At 43.7% G+C, this 16,974-nt stretch overlaps 1 pseudogene; it reads left to right on the top strand.

The window, feature by feature from the left end:
• Positions 1–16,606, top strand: part of LOC144488464 (SWI/SNF-related matrix-associated actin-dependent regulator of chromatin subfamily A member 5-like) — a 29,072-nt pseudogene extending 12,466 nt beyond the window's left edge.
• The last annotated feature ends 368 nt before the right edge of the window (positions 16,607–16,974 follow it).

Genomic DNA, 16,974 nt, shown 5'->3' on the forward strand with positions numbered 1-16,974 from the left:
TGGACTCGTTTCGATCGCCACAGGGGGTCGGAGAGGAATTTCCCAGATTTTTCCCCCCATATTGGCCCTGGGGTTTTCACTCTGGGTTTTCGCCTCTCCCTGGAGATCACATGGTCTGGAATGGGGGGGTGGGGGTGAGTTAATAGGTTGTGATGAACAAAGCATCGTAGCTGTGAGGGACAGCTCGGTGGATAGGATATCAGGATGTAGATAGGCTGGAAAATTGGGCGGGGATCCTGGATTCAGGATTCAATCCTGGACCGGGGAGCGGCGCGGGCTTGGAGGGCCGAAAGGCCTGTTCCTGTGCTGTATTGTTCTTTGTTCTTTGGTCCCTGTTGCTGTGATGCACCAGTGCGAACCGCTGTGCCATATTCAACCAAATTACTCCAGGGGTTCAGAAACGTCTGGGAAAGTTATTGCACCATCAATTATTGAGGCTCGATAGTTAATCTCTGTGTTTTAACACTAGTGGAAGAGTGGAGTGGAAATTTTTGAATTGAAAATCAAAGGTCAGATCTGCTGATTCAGACTGTAGTGTGCTCTTGTTTTAAAAGCTTTTTAACCAGCTGCTCCTTCCACAACCATTGCTTTTTAACCAGCTGCTCCTTTCACAACCATTGCTTTTTAACCAGCTGCCCCTTCCACAACCATTGCTTTTTAACCAGCTGCTCCTTCCACAACCATTGCTTTTTAACCAGCTGCTCCTTCGACAACCATTGCTTTTTAACCAGCTGTCCCTTCCACAACCATTGCTTTTTAACCAGCTGCTCCTTCAACAACCATTGTTTTTTAACCAGCTGCTCCTTCCACAACCATTGCTTTTTAACCAGCTTTCCCTTCCACAACCATTGCCTTTTAACCAGCTGCTCCTTCCACAACCATTGCTTTTTAACCAGCTGCCCCTTCCACAACCATTGCTTTTTAACCAGCTGCCCCTTCCACAACCATTGCTTTTTAACCAGCTGCTCCCTTCCACAACCATTGCTTTTTAACCAGCTGCTCCTTCCACAACCATTGCTTTTTAACCAGCTGCCCCTTCCACAACCATTGCTTTTTAACCAGCTGCCCCTTCCACAACCATTGCTTTTTAACCAGCTGCTCCTTCCACAACCATTGCGTTTTAACCAGCTGTCCCTTCCACAACCATTGCTTTTTAACCAGCTGCTCCTTCCACAACCATTGCTTCGATTTGAAAGAAATGCCATTCAATTGTGGACGGCTCTGGAAGTTTCCATATTCCCGTCTTGCAAGTTATAGATACCCGTTTGTAATCTTGATGGACTATTACTACACTTGCTTTTTGCTTCCTAATGCAAAGCATTTGGTGCCACTATATCTGAATTCATTGGAGAAATGACAGACACGGATAAACACCTAAAAGATCAGCGAACTTTTAAATGCAGTCTGAATCTACAGTTGTGCCAGTAGTATGATTCGAACTTGTACCCAGTTTGTACAGTCATGTTTTTAACTCTGCTAAATTTACAGCTCTCTGAAATAGTGAGAGAATTCAAAACAACAAATGGATTATTGCTCACGGGTTCACCACTTCAGAACAACCTGCAAGAACTCTGGGCTCTGCTCAACTTCCTCCTCCTGGATGTCTTCAATTCGTCTGCAGTAAGTAATGAGAAAAGCAGCTTGACAGTGACTGTACCGTTTGTCTAAGGTTCAATTACAGTGTTTCAACCTATTTCTTTTTGGAAGGCATGAGAGAATGCTGCAAAGTTGTGTCTTTTTCATTTTTGAAGCTAGTGTCAGGGGAAGCTGTCCAACTTGCTGGAGGGTGTTGTGTGACACCATTGTTCCTTGCATTGGGAGCAGCCAGGTAGCTAAATGGCCGCAGTCTATGTATTAATTTGTCCACCTGCCCACATTTTGTGAGCACTATATTCACCATATGTGTGCCGATGCAGAGTCCAATTGGTGATGTCTGCTCCTCTAACCCTTCAAACTGCTATTGACCATTCCTGATGCTCAGTGTCACATCTGCCTTACACTGTGAAGCGTATTTAACATGCTTGATGTTTCCTTGAGCAAAACTGTCACCTTGTGTCACAATTCTAAACTTACATTAAAAGCAGGCTGGCGTGAGAGCTTACTTTATCCATATCTATCTCAATCCACAAATTAGCTATCAGAAGTATTTTAGTATTTATTTTTGTTCAAGAATGAAAAGCTATGTTTCTAACTGAATGCCTAACTGCTCATTCTTCCTGTGTGGGTGTCCTGTAGCTTGTTACAGAGATGGAAGTAGGTGGTCCAAGGGAAAAAATGATTTTTTTCCATGTTAAATTGCTCACATGCTGACCAGCTGAAACTGATTTGCAATTGTTATGAGCAGCGGTGCATCTGTTTGATGATATCATTTGTGAACGATCTAATTTGGAAGCTACCCTTTTAAATTGCCATTCTTGATCTTCTAGTGATAAACAATGTAATAATTGAAACCATTGGATGTGGCGTTGATGGAAGTAACACAATATGCTAAAACGTTTGGGTTTGGCATGACTAGAGCCACTTGTTGTTCTTTGCAGGTCTTTGATTCTTGGTTTGACACAAACAACTGCTTCGGGGACCAGAAGCTCATTGAGCGATTGCACATGGTAAGCTTCTTATCTTATCTGTATTCTGATGCTGGTACGTCATTAAAATGCAAAGTTATTTCGGGCCCATCGCCCTCAGAAATATTATTCAAAAAGTTGTATATTTGTGTGATGAAGTGATGTGCCTTGAGAGTGTTTGCGGCTAATTTGAAGAAACAGCAAGGTTTCTCTTCTTCATTTACTGGGTGTGGATGTCGTTGACTAGACCAGCATTTATTGGCCATCCCAAAGTTGCCCTTCAGAAGGTGGTGGTGAGCTGCCTTCTTGAACCACTGCAGTCCCTGAAGTTCTAGGTACATCCACAGTGCTGTTAGGGAAGGGGTTCCAGGTTTTTTGACCCAATAACGGTGAACAAGCAACGATATGTTTCCAAAGTCAGGATGGTGAGTGACTTGGAGGGAAACCTCCAGGTGGTAGTGTCCCCAGGTACCTGCTGCTCTTGGCCTTCTAGGTGGCAGTGGCTGAGAGTTTGGAAGGTGCAACCTCAGGAATCCTGGTTAATTCCTGCAGTGCTTCTTGTAGATGGTACACACGGCTGTCACTGTTCAACGGTGGTGGAGGGAGTGAATGTTTGTGGAAGGGGCAGCAATCAAGTGGGCTGCTTTGTCCTGGATGGTGTTGAACTTCATGACTGTTCTTGGAGCCGCACTCATCCACGCAAATGGAGAGTATCCATCACACCCCTGACTTATGCTTTGTATCTGGTGGAGAAGCTTTGGGGAGTAAGGAGGCGAGTTACTCACCGCAGGATTCCTGGCCTTTGACTTGCCCTGGTAGATTTAGAACTGTTAATTCATTGATTAAAAATGTGATGGCAAAAACTGAGGATCTATATTCTACGAACTGTTTATCCCGAGCAGTGTTAAATTTTGAGTTACTGCGTGTGAATTACAAATTAATTTGACTTTTATGAAGTGATAAAGAACATAAGAACATAAGAAATAGGAGTAGGAGTAGGCCATCTCGCCCCTCGAGCCTGTCCCGCCATTCAATAAGATCATGGCTGATCTGAAGTGGATCAGTTCCACTTACCCGCCTGATCCCGACAACCCATAATTCCCTTACCGATCAGGAATTCATCTATCCGTGATTTAAACATATTCAACGAGGTAGCCTCCACCACTTCAGTTGGCAGAGAATTCCAGAGATTCCCCACCCTCTGAGTGAAGAATTTCCTCCTCAACTCTGTTCTAAACTGACCCCCCTTTATTTTGAGGCTGCGCCCTTTAGTTCGAGCTTCCTTTCTAAGTGGAAAGAATCTCTCCACCTCTACCCTATCCAGCCCCTTCATCATCTTATGGGTCTCTATAAGATCCCCCCTCAGCCTTCTAAATTCCAACGAGTACAAACCCAATCTGCTCAGTCTCTCCTCATAATCAACACCCCTCATCTCTGGTATCAACCTGGTGAACCTTCTCTGCACTCCCTCCAAGACCCATATATCCTTCCGCAAATAAGGGGACCAATACTGCACACAGTAATCCAGCTGCGGCCTCACCAATGCCCTGTACAGATGCAGCAATACATCTCTGCTTTGATATTCTATCCCCCTTGCGATATAGGCCAACATCCCATTTGCCTTCTTGATCACCTGCTGCACCTGCAGACTCGGTTTTTGCGTCTCATGCACAAGGACCCCCAGGTCCCTTTGCACAGTAGCATGTTGAAATTTTTTTCCATTGAGATAATAATCCAATTTGCTATTATTTCCTCCAAAGTGAATAACCTCGCATTTGTCAACGTTATACTGCATCTGCCAGATCCTCACCCACTCACTCAGCCAATCCAAATCTCTTTGCAGACCTTCTACGCCCTCCACACGATACGCTTTTCCCCTTATCTTTGTGTCGTCAGCAAACTTTGTTACCCTACACTCAGTCCCCTCCTCCAGATCGTCTATATAAATGGTAAATAGTTGAGGCCCCAGTACCGATCCCTGTGCCACGCCACTAGTTACCATCCGCCAACCAGAAAAGCACCCATTTATTCCGACTTTCTGCTTCCTGTCGGATAGCTAATCCCCAATCCACACTAACACCCGACCCCCAACTCCGTGTGACCCAACCTTCTTCAGCAACCTTTTGTGAGGCACCTTATCGAACGCCTTTTGGAAATCCAAAAACACTGCATCCACCGGTTCCCCTCCGTCAACCGCACTAGTCCCATCTTCATAAAAATCCAACAAGTTCGTCAAGCACGACTTTCCCCTCATGAATCCATGCTGCGTCGGCTTAATCGAACCATTCTTACCCAGATGGCCTGCTATTTCTTCTTTATTGATGGATTCCAGCATTTTCTAGTTGCCACCACTTCTTGCAGACATGACTTACCTGCGATCCACTGGAATTAAGTGGTGGCTTTTTTCGTGTAACGAGAATGGTTTCTGCCCAGTCCAGCTGCATCCCACTGAGAATGGATTAGAAATGTTAAAGGGCACAAAGCTAAATGAACATTTACCAGGTGTTCTTGCATTCAGTAAATAGTGCTTGAAGTCAACATGGCATTTAAGGTGCTGTAATAGGCAACTTAGAAATTGATGACACGAATAGATAATTATTGCCTTTCACTCGATGTAGGCAACTACCACAGGTGTTTTTAATTAGGGTGGACATTTTACCCAGATCTGAATAATTTGAATCACTTCAGATATTACATAATATGGTGAAGGGGGAGAGATTTCTTCAGCTTCATTTCCTCTCAATTATTTTTTCTGTCGCCATATATTGAACTCCTCAGTTGACCTTGGCAATTGGAACAGCCCGTGGGGATGCTGAATGGGCGAAGGCCCATTAAGCATCCCCACGGGCTGTTCCAATTGCTGCTCCCGACCTTGATAAGAGCATTTCAATTGATGCTGGATCTCCAGTACAACTGCTTCCTGATCAGGAAGACTTGCTAAATTAAAGTGTTTTTGTCACATTTTGCGAGTTGCAGTGTAAGGGAAATAGAATAATTTTTATTTGCTTAAATGTCTATCCACTATTTCAGAAGCGGAAATGGGTTGGGGGAGAGGAGGAATGGTAGGTTACAATGACTCGGATTTATCTCCTCTTCTGTTCACACTACAAGCTCCATTTCCTAACCATTCACTCCAAACCTCTGTCTGGTTACTGTCTGTCTGAGGCTTCACCAAACTCTTTGCAATTATGATATCCTAATTGAGCCTGAACTACGTTTCCAACCCCATATTCTCAATATTACCAATACCACCACGATAATATCGCCCGCCCTAGTTCAAACCCTTAATTAGCACGAGATTTTCCTAAACAGCCTCCCACCTTGCACCACGTGGAAGATTCAATTAATCAGAACTGCTGCTGACATGAACCAAGTTCTGTCCACTGCTCCATTTGTGCATCACTGATGGTCGACCTTCAGCTGTTTAACCCAAAGGACTGGAATTATTTCCCTCAATCTCTCTGCCTCTCGAGCTCATCCTTATTTAAGACACCTCTCAATGGTTTTTTGGAAGCTCGGTGTCAAATTTGTCGGATAATTGCCCCTGTGATGATCCTGTAGACATCTTATTACCATAGAATCCCTACAGTGCAGAAGGAGGGCATTTGGCCCATCAAGTCTGCACCAACCCCGCATGTTTAGGAACAGACATAGAAAAACTACAGCACAAAACAGGCCCTTCGGCCCACAAGCTGTGCCGAACACGTCCCTACCTTCTGGACCGATCTATAACCCTCCATCCTATTAAGCTCCATGTACTCATCCAGGAGTCTCTTAAAATACCCTATTGAGTTCGCCTCCACCACCACTGACGGCAGCCGATTCCACTCGCCCACCAACCTCTGTGTGAAAAACTTACCCCTAACATCTCCCCTGTACATATCCCCCAGCACCTTAAACCTGTGTCCCCTCGTAGCAGCCAGTTCCACCTTGGGAAAAAGCTTCTGAGAGTCCACCCGACCTATGCCTCTCAACATCTTATACACCTCTGTTTGGTCTCTTCTCATCCTTCGTCTCTTCAAGGAGAAAAGACCGCGCTCCCTCAGCCTATCCTCATAAGGCATGCCACTCTATCCATGCAACATCCTTGTAAATCTCCTCTGCACCCTTTCAATCTTTTCCACATCCTTCCTGTCATGAGGCGACCAGAACTGAGCACAGTACTCCAAGTGGGGTCTGACGAGGATCTTATATAGCTGCATCATTATCCCCGGACTCCTAAACACAATCCCTCGATTGATTTACCCCGCCAATCCCACTGACACCAAAGGTTTATTTAGCAGAGCCAATCAACCTAACCGCACATCTTTGGAATGTGGGAGGAAACCGGAGCAGACACGGGGAGAATGCGCAAACTCCACACAGAGAGTGACCCGAGGCCAGAATTGAACCTGGGTCCCTGGCGCTGTGAGACAGGAGTGCCAACCACTGTGCCACCATGCCAGCTATGTTAAAGGTGTGGTAGAAATATACATTGTTGAGGAATGAGGAAAGTGAATTTAAGGATACTATCCCCTTAATCCCACTTAGTTACCGCACTAACCTACAGATCTTGGGACACCTAAGGGGCAATTTAGCATGGCCAATCCACCTAACCTGCACATCAGACTGAAAGGGGAAACTGGAGCACCCAAAGGAAACCCACGCAGACACGGGGAGAACATGTAAACTCCCCAAAAACAGTCACCCAAGGCCAGAATTGAAGCCTGGTCCCTGGTGCTGTGAAGCAGTAGTGCTAACCACAGCCACCATACCGCCCTGATCTAGTATTGTGCAATGAGGTAGGGTTAATTGGTAATCTCATAGTAAAAGATCCACAGGCAAATATTCATATCACAATTAAATTCCATATGGTGGTCTGCAAGTGACATATTTCCAAAATCATAAAGAATAATCTTGTCCCTATCTAATTGGCTTTAAGTTTGAGAGGAGAGCCTGCTAAGGTTGATAGTGAACAATGAAAATGTTGAATTCTTTCTTTAAATGTTTATCAATGAAATTGGGAAATAAAAGCTCTGCAAAAACATCCATCTGTGGCTTATTGAGAGCATTAACGATTGTGTTAGATTAAGAGAAGAGGCTTATCATATGACAAGGAATAGTAACAAGCTTGAGCATTGGGAGTGTTTGAGAAACCAGCAAAAGGCCACAGAAGATTGATTGAAAATGGAATATATGGGTAAACTATAAGAGCTCTTACAAGTATATACAAAAGAAAGTCACCTAGTTACAGGAAGGATGTAAATAAGGTTGAAAGAGTGCAGAGAAGGTTCACAAGGATGTTGCCGGGACTTGACAAGATGCGTTACAGAGAGAGATTGAATAGGCTGGAACTTTATTCCCTGGAGCGTAGAAGAATGAGGGGAGATTTGATAGAGGTGTATAAGATTTTGATGGGTATCGATAGAGTGAATGCAAGCAGGCTTTTTCCACTGAGGCTAGGGGAGAATATAACCAGAGGGCACGGGTTAAGGGTGAAAGGAGAAAAGATTAATGGGAATATTAGGGGGGGCTTCTTCACGCAGAGAGTTTTGGGAGTGTGGAATGAGCTGCCGGGTAAAGTGGTGAATGCTTTTCACATTTAAGAAAAACTAGGACGGGTTGATGGATGAGAGGGGTGTGGAGGGATATAGTCCAAGTGCAGGTCAGTGGGACTAGGTAAAAAATGGTTTGGCACAGACAAGAAGGGCCAAAAGGCCTGTTACTGAGCTGTAATTTTCTATGGTTCTATGGTTAATGTATTTTCTCATAAAGTGTTGGATTCCAAGGTCTGATCTGTTATGTTGCAGAATAAAGCTGTTGACAATCTAATCTGAAGTTGTAGGTGTTTTCATCAAGTCAACATTCAGCCCACACCTGTAGATGTGCTTCAACCCATGGCTCGTTCAGCTGTTTTTGTTTAACCTGTGCTTCAGTCCACAGAACTGTTCAGTTCAGCTTTTGTAACATTGCATTATTTTGCTTGAACTTCTTGGGCATCAGCAGTGTGTAAAAAGCATGTATTCCCACCTGAATTAGGTATTGAGACCCTTCCTCCTCCGACATATTAAAGCTGAGGTAGAAAAGAGCCTGCCGCCAAAAAAGGAAGTCAAAATGTATGTCGGCCTGAGCAAAATGCAACGAGAATGGCGAGTGCACAACTTGTGAATCTTAATGTGTTGCATTGTGAAGTATGGCATCATCTTGCAAAAACTCATTGAAATTGTCCTGCACTTCAATCAACAATTAGAGCATTTGTAGAACTAAGGGAATAGATTCACCAGTGTAAGCGAGTGTGATTTTACCCAATGCACCAATAATAGGCTGACTCCCTACTATTGACCATCTTGCTTCCGTCTGATCTGTAAGATTTTTGTGTTTGGAATTCTAACTTCCCTCAATCATTTCAATTATTTTTGCCCGAACCAGAAGATCATCATTGAATTCAGACTGGACGATTGCCATTCAAGTGTGATTGTTACAGTGCTTTCAAACTACTTTGCTCTCATCTTTGGGCTTTCTCCTTTCAAACCCCAATGCAGCCCATTATTGATACCCACTTGATCAGGTACTAGTGAGGTGTCCCCTCCAAACTTATTAACCATGTCTATCTAGTTGGTCAAGGAGAACGCTGCAAAGCCCTTCAAAATGAAACTGCACCCGATGTAACACAATGTCATTGCCTCACGGAGATGCCAGGATCGCTGCCATAAATATAAAATAGTCAATAATAAATCAAACAGGAATTTAGGAGAAGATTCAAAAAAGAAAGTGGCAGAGTGGTTAGTGTGGATCTCACTACCACAAGGAGAGGCATGACATTGATGCATTTTAGGGAAGTTTGTTAAACATAGAATGGAAAAAGAAATCGAAGGTGTGAGGAGACTCTTATCATGAACACTGATCTGGAATTGTTGATCGAAGTGGCCTGTTTCTGCGTTACAAATACTTAATCCCAGAGTACTTCATATTGCTCGCATCCAAATGACATGAAAAGGAATATTCCCATCCCTTTAAACCCTGGCCACCTGGGACGAATTGTACTTTATATCAAAGAACAAAATGTTGAGTGTGTATTAGTCGTAAGAAATGGGTTTCTATATCTGTGAGGCTTAGATGGAGCACTCTGTTCCCTGGTAGGTGAGAGGGGTTGGAATGTGGATCCTAGACTTTGTCCGAGGCACCTATAGAACAAAGCATTCATTTTAGGCTGTAATTGCTTTCTGTTGAGCTCCATTAAAAAAATAAATTTATCTCCAAGTTGATCTGATGAGTTTTAATCCTGGCCTTGCTGACAGGTACACCAGGATATTAATGAAGGATATTGACATCCTGAACTCCTCAGGGAAAATGGACAAAATGCGTCTATTGAATATGCTGATGCAACTGCGCAAGTGCTGCAACCACCCCTATCTGTTTGACGGAGCTGAACCTGGCCCACCTGACATCACTAACATTCACCTGGTAGTTAACAGTGGCAAAATGGTGGTACTGGACAAACTGTTGCCGAAAGTGAAGGAGCAAGGTCAGCCGCAGGCCTGGTCAAGGCTTTTGTTTCCCTTTCTGTCTTTCAATCTTTCTACAGGAAGGAGGCATGTAGTGATTTGATAGTTTCGTGGATACATGAGTCGCTCGGACGGGGTGGGGGGTGGCCAACATAAGGCCCAAATTAACGATTGCCAGGCCGTAAAGGGAAATTAATTGAAAATATTCCAAAATGTGTTCTAAATTAATATGCAACAAACTCTGGAATCAGCAATGGTTTTAGTTATAGTAGATTAGGCAAAGAAGCTTCCTGAGATATCCTTGAGGAGATAACCAAAATAAAACACAATGCAATTTAGGTTTTTAGAATATGTTCAACAAATCTGTGATTAGAGAGTAAATATAGTAATAAATTTCACGCTTTGTGAAATAGATGACGTTGTCTCAATGGATTAAGAATTAGCTTAATGTTAAAGTTCCTATTTTGGGAGGATGTCGGTTTGGATTCAGATTCGATTGGAAATTCAAAGAGCATGCCAGTCACTCGAACTCGAATCCATGACCAAATTAGTTGAGACTCTGAAGACCAGGAGGAATTGAACAAAAACTACTGTGTAGTCCAATCCATATAGAAGGAAATCCGGTGGAGTGGAAAATCAAACATCCTGGTGTATAGATTGGCTGTAAACAACCGCCTGCATGGTTATTTGTGCATTTCCGAGTCCGATGTCAGACTTTGTCATGCTCTGCAGCACTACTGTACCTGTGCTGCAGACTGATCAAAAATAGAACAGGATTTTTAATAAATGAAAGGGGTTTGTGATGTTGAGCCTTCGTAAGCGTGCAAGGATTTCCACGACGATGTCTAAAAAAGAATTTGAAAATGATCACTGATGACACCATGGCAGCATTTGACCTGTGCAGCAAGGTACATCAGACTGCATGCTGTGATGTTTTGGGTTACAAATTAACATAGGTTTTAATGAATTATAAACTGCTGAAAATACTCAACTATTCTGGGAGCATCAGGGAAGGTTCAACTATGACTCTTCAGAACTCCCCTCTCCACAGATGCTGCCTGACCTGCTGAGTATTTCCAGAACTTTGCTTTCATCTATTTAGCTTTTACTTCACAAGTTTTAGTGACTGTTTAAAACAATAGTGTTTCTTGATCTGAAATCGCATCCTGTTTTAGTCATTCTGGCCTGCCACACGCCATCCACTGGGGCTGGGGCCTCCCAAAAACTGGCCGATTTACCATCAAATATTCTTCATGAGGAGTGTTGGATCACAGGCCTCTGCAATGCTTGATGGGCCCCAACCTCCTTCCGGGGGAATAGTTACAGGAGCCAAATATTCTGAAAATTGGGGGCTAACGTGTTGGGAGAAGGTGAATGGAATAATTACATGGTTTGGGATTGCAGCTATTTTTTGATTCGGGTTTAATTTTTGCTGCCCAAACTGCAGCACCGTCTAGAATCCACCTGGAATATAAACCCTTTGAAATCATTCCCATCAATCAAGGCAGCTGGGTCACATGGACAGTTCACATTGTATGAATTATAAAATTGGATTTGATTATGTGTGTTCATTTATGCCTCCTGTACGATAACTATTTTACGAGATTACTCTACATCCTGCTTGTTACCACTGAAATTTGGTTTCCATTCGCCACATCAGTAGATGTAGGTTTTTGAAGCATTTGTGTATCTGCGCTGTGTTCTTGGCTACCGATCAACTGATCACCTTGATGAATGATCTCCTTTTCCACAGGTTCTCGGGTGTTGATCTTCAGCCAGATGACAAGGGTGCTGGATATTTTGGAAGATTATTGTATGTGGCGAAACTACGAGGATTGTAGACTGGATGGACAGACACCGCATGAGGAGAGACAGGTATGTTTCTTGCCCTGTGCTTTCAAAACTGAGTTTGTTTGAGGAAAGTTCTCACCTCTTAAATTGATCTGAGGCGGGATTATCTAAGTAAGAATTCTAGACGTAAGGTTACAAAACTGACTCAAGGTTTTCAAACAAGAAATATGAATATTCAATTTGAATCTAGCATCTATTTGTATTTTTAAAAATGAAACTTTCCAACAATGAGTAAAAAGATTGGTCCCAATCGTTTGTTCAATTCTGGCTTAACTTTTCTCTCTCATCCCTCCAGGATTCTATTTCTGCTTTCAATAGTCCTGGGAGCTCAAAGTTTATCTTCATGTTCAGCACACGCGCTGGGGGTCTTGGTATAAATCTAGCCACGGCAGATGTAGTAATCCAATAGGACTCAGACTGGAACCATCAGGTAGACCTCCAAGCTGTGGTAAGTTACTGAGCGATTAATTATTTGTGTTCTGAACCCCACGTACTGTTGAATATATAACTATTATAGCTGGTTTTAACATCCAAGTGCACTGACCAAGCGGCATTTGGTATTTTGCAGCCACTGATACCCCCTCAAATCTTCCGTGTGTTGCTCCCATGGTTTCTTTAAAACTCCGCTCGACTGAACTGGTGGAAATATTTCAGCAAATGCCTTCAGTTTGCTTCTCTTTATTTGAATGGAGCGTGCGGTTGTTTTCAGAATTGGCGTGGTATGATTTCAGCTGACTGGGCATCTTGTTTCTCCTCTCCAATTAACTTCCAAATCCAATTGAGAGTTTGGAAATGAAATCCATTTTAAGTTTCAGTAATGCTGAGGTGTCTCTGTCAGGAACTGCCTTCCTTGATTCAGATTTACACAAAACAACTGATGCACGGATTTTAATTAGTGCTTCGTGATTGCCTCGTGTACCAAATTTTTCGTTCATTACAAATACGTTAGTACAAAACAATTTCAAATACACAAAGAACAAATGTGAAAAATACATTACCAATGGCTAAAGCCATCCATTTATCAGTTACTACCTTCTATTTAGGAAGGGCTCACTCACGGTCATAATTATCCAGGGCCTTGGCCCTCCAAATACACCTCGATTTACAAATCATAACCTATAAAATGACAAACATTCGTCCAACACAACAAGAATAAACATTGCAGGAATCGCCCCCCCGCCCCCCCCCCGGCACCGCCTCCCGGGTTTTTCCCCTGCCGGGGGATGCAACCCTCCAGGAGGTTCCCAGGTCCGGGGATACCACCTGACGGATGTTCGGCCGGAGGGGGGGGTGTGGTGAACCATCGTTGGTTCCTACTGGATAGTACTGAGCCAGGAGCTGGCCAGTACTACAAGGATGTACATATGTTACTGTTGGGTTGTGCTATTGTTGCTGTTGGGGTTAGGGTGGGGTTGTTACACCTTTGTACTGTAGTGTTATGGCACATCCCAGTCGGGCTCCGCCTCCTGGGAGAGGTATAAGAGTCCCTGCTCTGGCCGGGACCCCTTCAGTCTGGGGTAGTGTATATAATTACTGGCTGCTTCATTTCAGTAAATAAAAGCCTTTCATTTACCGAGCTTCAGGCCTCGTGTTTGAGAGGCGCATCAGGGGGAAATGGGGAAAACCACCCCGAACCTACTCTATCCGGAATCCCTTCCGGAGTTTCAGCTGGGGCAGTGGGAAAAGCTCTCCGGGATACTCAGTTCGGGTCGCCTTCCCAATCTTTCTCCCGGAGAATAACATCCCTCCGGTGTTCCTATGTCCGGGGCTTCACCACCCTGAAGGCATCGCCTTCCAGAGCATCGTCTATCAATATTACACCGTCCGAAGTCGACAAAGCTCAAATACAGTCTTCCAAAGACCATCACTCTGGGCCAGATCTTCCAAAATCACACCCACTGGGGCTGCACCGTCTGGGGTCACACCTCCCGCGGCTGAACCTTCTCAAACCATAGATCCCAAATCGCTCCTCCCTGGCTTGGGTCTTCCGAGATTGCATCTACCTGGGCCACACCTTTCAAGGCAGAGAAGTCCCAGCGAGAGCAGCATTCAACAAGGCCCAGCGGAGACAAAAAGTTCTTCCACAAGTCACGAACCCAGGCACTTGAAACAGAAACTTCACGCCGACCAAAGCGCTCCTCCCGGCGGCCACACTTCCAAATGCTCGCCGCAAGGTCGCCTCGTGTACCAAGGGCCCATGAATTCAAATCTCACTCATTTTCGAAGTTTGAATTAAAGTTTATAGTGAGCAGCAAAAGGGTGCAGGGATCCCCAATTGTTCAGCTGGTTCACTAATATGCTTCAGGGAAGAGCATCTTTCAGTACTTGACTCCATTCCACAAACACAGTGGTGATTCTAATTCCCCTCCAGTGTGAAGTGGCATGTTTCTCAATTGCTTCATTGATCCACCAGCCAGTAACTGGATTGCAATCAATGCATCTGAGAAATAATGAAATAGGTCCAGGTGCTTCCTTTGTTTTCCCCTGCTGCAACAATTGTTGATGTTGACTGAGTAATTAGAGAGGGTTAAAACATGCAGGAGATAGCCATCCAGACATCATATCTTTGCCAGCTTATGATCAGCTTGGAGATTTCTAGGAAGTTGATTTATTCCCTATCCCCATGTTAAGGTTTTGATAATCAGAGTTTTTGTTTGAAATTCTTGGATTTCTTATTATAGAAACAATGTTTGCTGGGAAATATATGAATGTCCTGTTTTTACAGCTGAATGTAGAGGAATGTCAATTGAAATTGTTACTTGATTGTGTGGACCTGCCATGTAACTTTAATTGTGTTCTTTTTTAGGATCGCGCCCACAGAATTGATCAAATAAAAGTAGTCAGAGTGTTCCGATTTATAACTGACAACGGAGGAAAGGATAGTGGAACATGCTGAAATGAAACTTAGACTGGACTCTATTGTAATTCAGCAAGGTGGGTGTTGAAGTTGGTTGTTATTTGGGTGGGAACTGCATGGGGAGAACATAGAAAACAGAAAGAGGAGTCGGTCATCGAGCCCCTCGAGCTTGCCCCGCCATTCAATAAGATCATGGCTGATCTGAAGTGGATCAGTTCCACTTACCCGCCTGATCCCTATAACCCCTAATTCCCTTATCGATCAGGAATCCATCTGTCCGTGATTTAAACATATTCAACGAGGTAGCCTCCACCACTTCAGTGGACAGAGAATTCCAGAGATTCACCACCCTCTGAGAGAAGAAGCTCCTCCTCAACTCTGTCCTAAACTGACCCCCCCCCCTTTATTTTGAGGCTGTGCTCTCTAGTTCTAGCTTCCTTTCTAAGTGGAAAAAATCTCTCCATCTCTACCCTATCCAGCCCCTTCATTATCTTATAGGTCTCTATAAGATCCCCCCGCCCCCCCTCAGCCTTCTAAATTCCAACGAGTACAAACCCAATCTGCTCAGTCTCTCCTCATAATGAACATCCCTCATCTCTGGTATCAACCTGGTGAACCTTCTCTGCACTTCCTCCAAGGCCAATATATCCTTCCGCAAATTAAGGGACCAATCCTGCACACAGTATTCCAGCTGCGGCCTCACTAATGCCCTGTACAGATGCAGCACGACATCTCTGCTTTTATATTCTATCCCCTTGCGATATAGGCCAACATCCCATGTGCCTTCTTGATCACCTGTTGCACCTGCAGACTGGGTTTTTGCGTCTCATGCACAAGGACCCCCAGGTCCCTTTGCACAGTAGCATGTTGTAATTTTTTTCCATTTGGATAATAATCCAATTTGCTGTTATTTCCTCCAAAGTGAATAACCTTACATTTGTCCACCGTCAGTCCCGTTAGTCGACCAAGCACTGCCTCCCTGGTAACATTAATTGTATTGAGTACCTCTCCTCCTACCAACACTCTATCGTTAATATTTGGTAAACAAATTGTGTCTTCCACCGTGAAGACCGACATAAAAAAACTGTACAAAAAACTATAAATGTTTCAGCCATTTCCTCATTTCCCACTATTAAATGCGCCCTCTCGTCCTCCAAGGGTCCAAAATTCACTCTAGCTACTCTCTTTTTATATATTTGTAAAAGCTTTTACTATCATTTTTTTATATTTAGAGCTAGACGAGCCTCATAACCTATCTTTCCTTTCTTTATCGCTTTCTTAATCGTTCTTTGTTGTTTCTTAAAGTTTTCCCAGTATGTTTCCTGAGTCTGTTTCGGTGCTTTGAGGTATTAACTTTAAATGGCATCGGTGTAACTTTGGGGTCCCCGGAGAAGTGTCAATCATTCCCAGCCTTAACTCCAGAATTTTTTCTTGCATTCTTTTCTCCGACTGAGTTATGGCACGGATGTTAAAACTTTGTGTTGGGGATTGTGAATGCATTGGATACTCCCTCACTAACCTGTTCTTTTTCTAATACCGCAGAACATTTTAAAATTAAACTTCAATATATTCACAGCTAACTTCACTAATCGTCAATGATTTTAAAATTAATTATCATTACAATAGATTAGGACATACCACCTGGAACTGTGCAATCTGGCATATGTATTCCTGACTTTTGGTGAAATGGTCCTAAAAAATGCAAAAATCAACATTAAATCCCTCTGCAATCTTCCACAGAGTGTGAACAGCCAGTTAACGTACGCTGTGCAAAAACAAAGTGTGGGGGTCACAGGATAGTTGTCATGGGGGACTTTAACTTTCGAAATATTGATTTGGAACCTTTGTAGTTCAAATAGTTCGGATGGGGCAGTTTTTGTGCACTGTGTGCAGGAGGGTTTCCTGACACAATATGTGGATAGGCCGACAAGAGGAGGGGCCACATTGGATTTGGTACTGGGAAATGAACAGGGCCAAGTGTTCGATTTGGTTGTGGGAGAGCACTTTGGAGATAGTGACCACAATTCGGTGTCTTTTGTTATTGCAATAGAGAGGGATAGGGCCGTACGGCAGGGCAAGTATTACAATTGGGGGAGAGGTACTTATGATGCGATATGCAAGAATTAGGGGGCATAAGATGAGAACAGAAACTGTCAGGGAAAGGCACTAATGAAAAGTGGAACTTTTTCAAGGAACAAATACTGGGTGTCCTTGATAG

Source organism: Mustelus asterias, unplaced genomic scaffold, assembly GCF_964213995.1.
Source record: "Mustelus asterias unplaced genomic scaffold, sMusAst1.hap1.1 HAP1_SCAFFOLD_1592, whole genome shotgun sequence".
In the NCBI taxonomy this organism is placed as follows: Eukaryota; Metazoa; Chordata; class Chondrichthyes; order Carcharhiniformes; family Triakidae; genus Mustelus; species Mustelus asterias.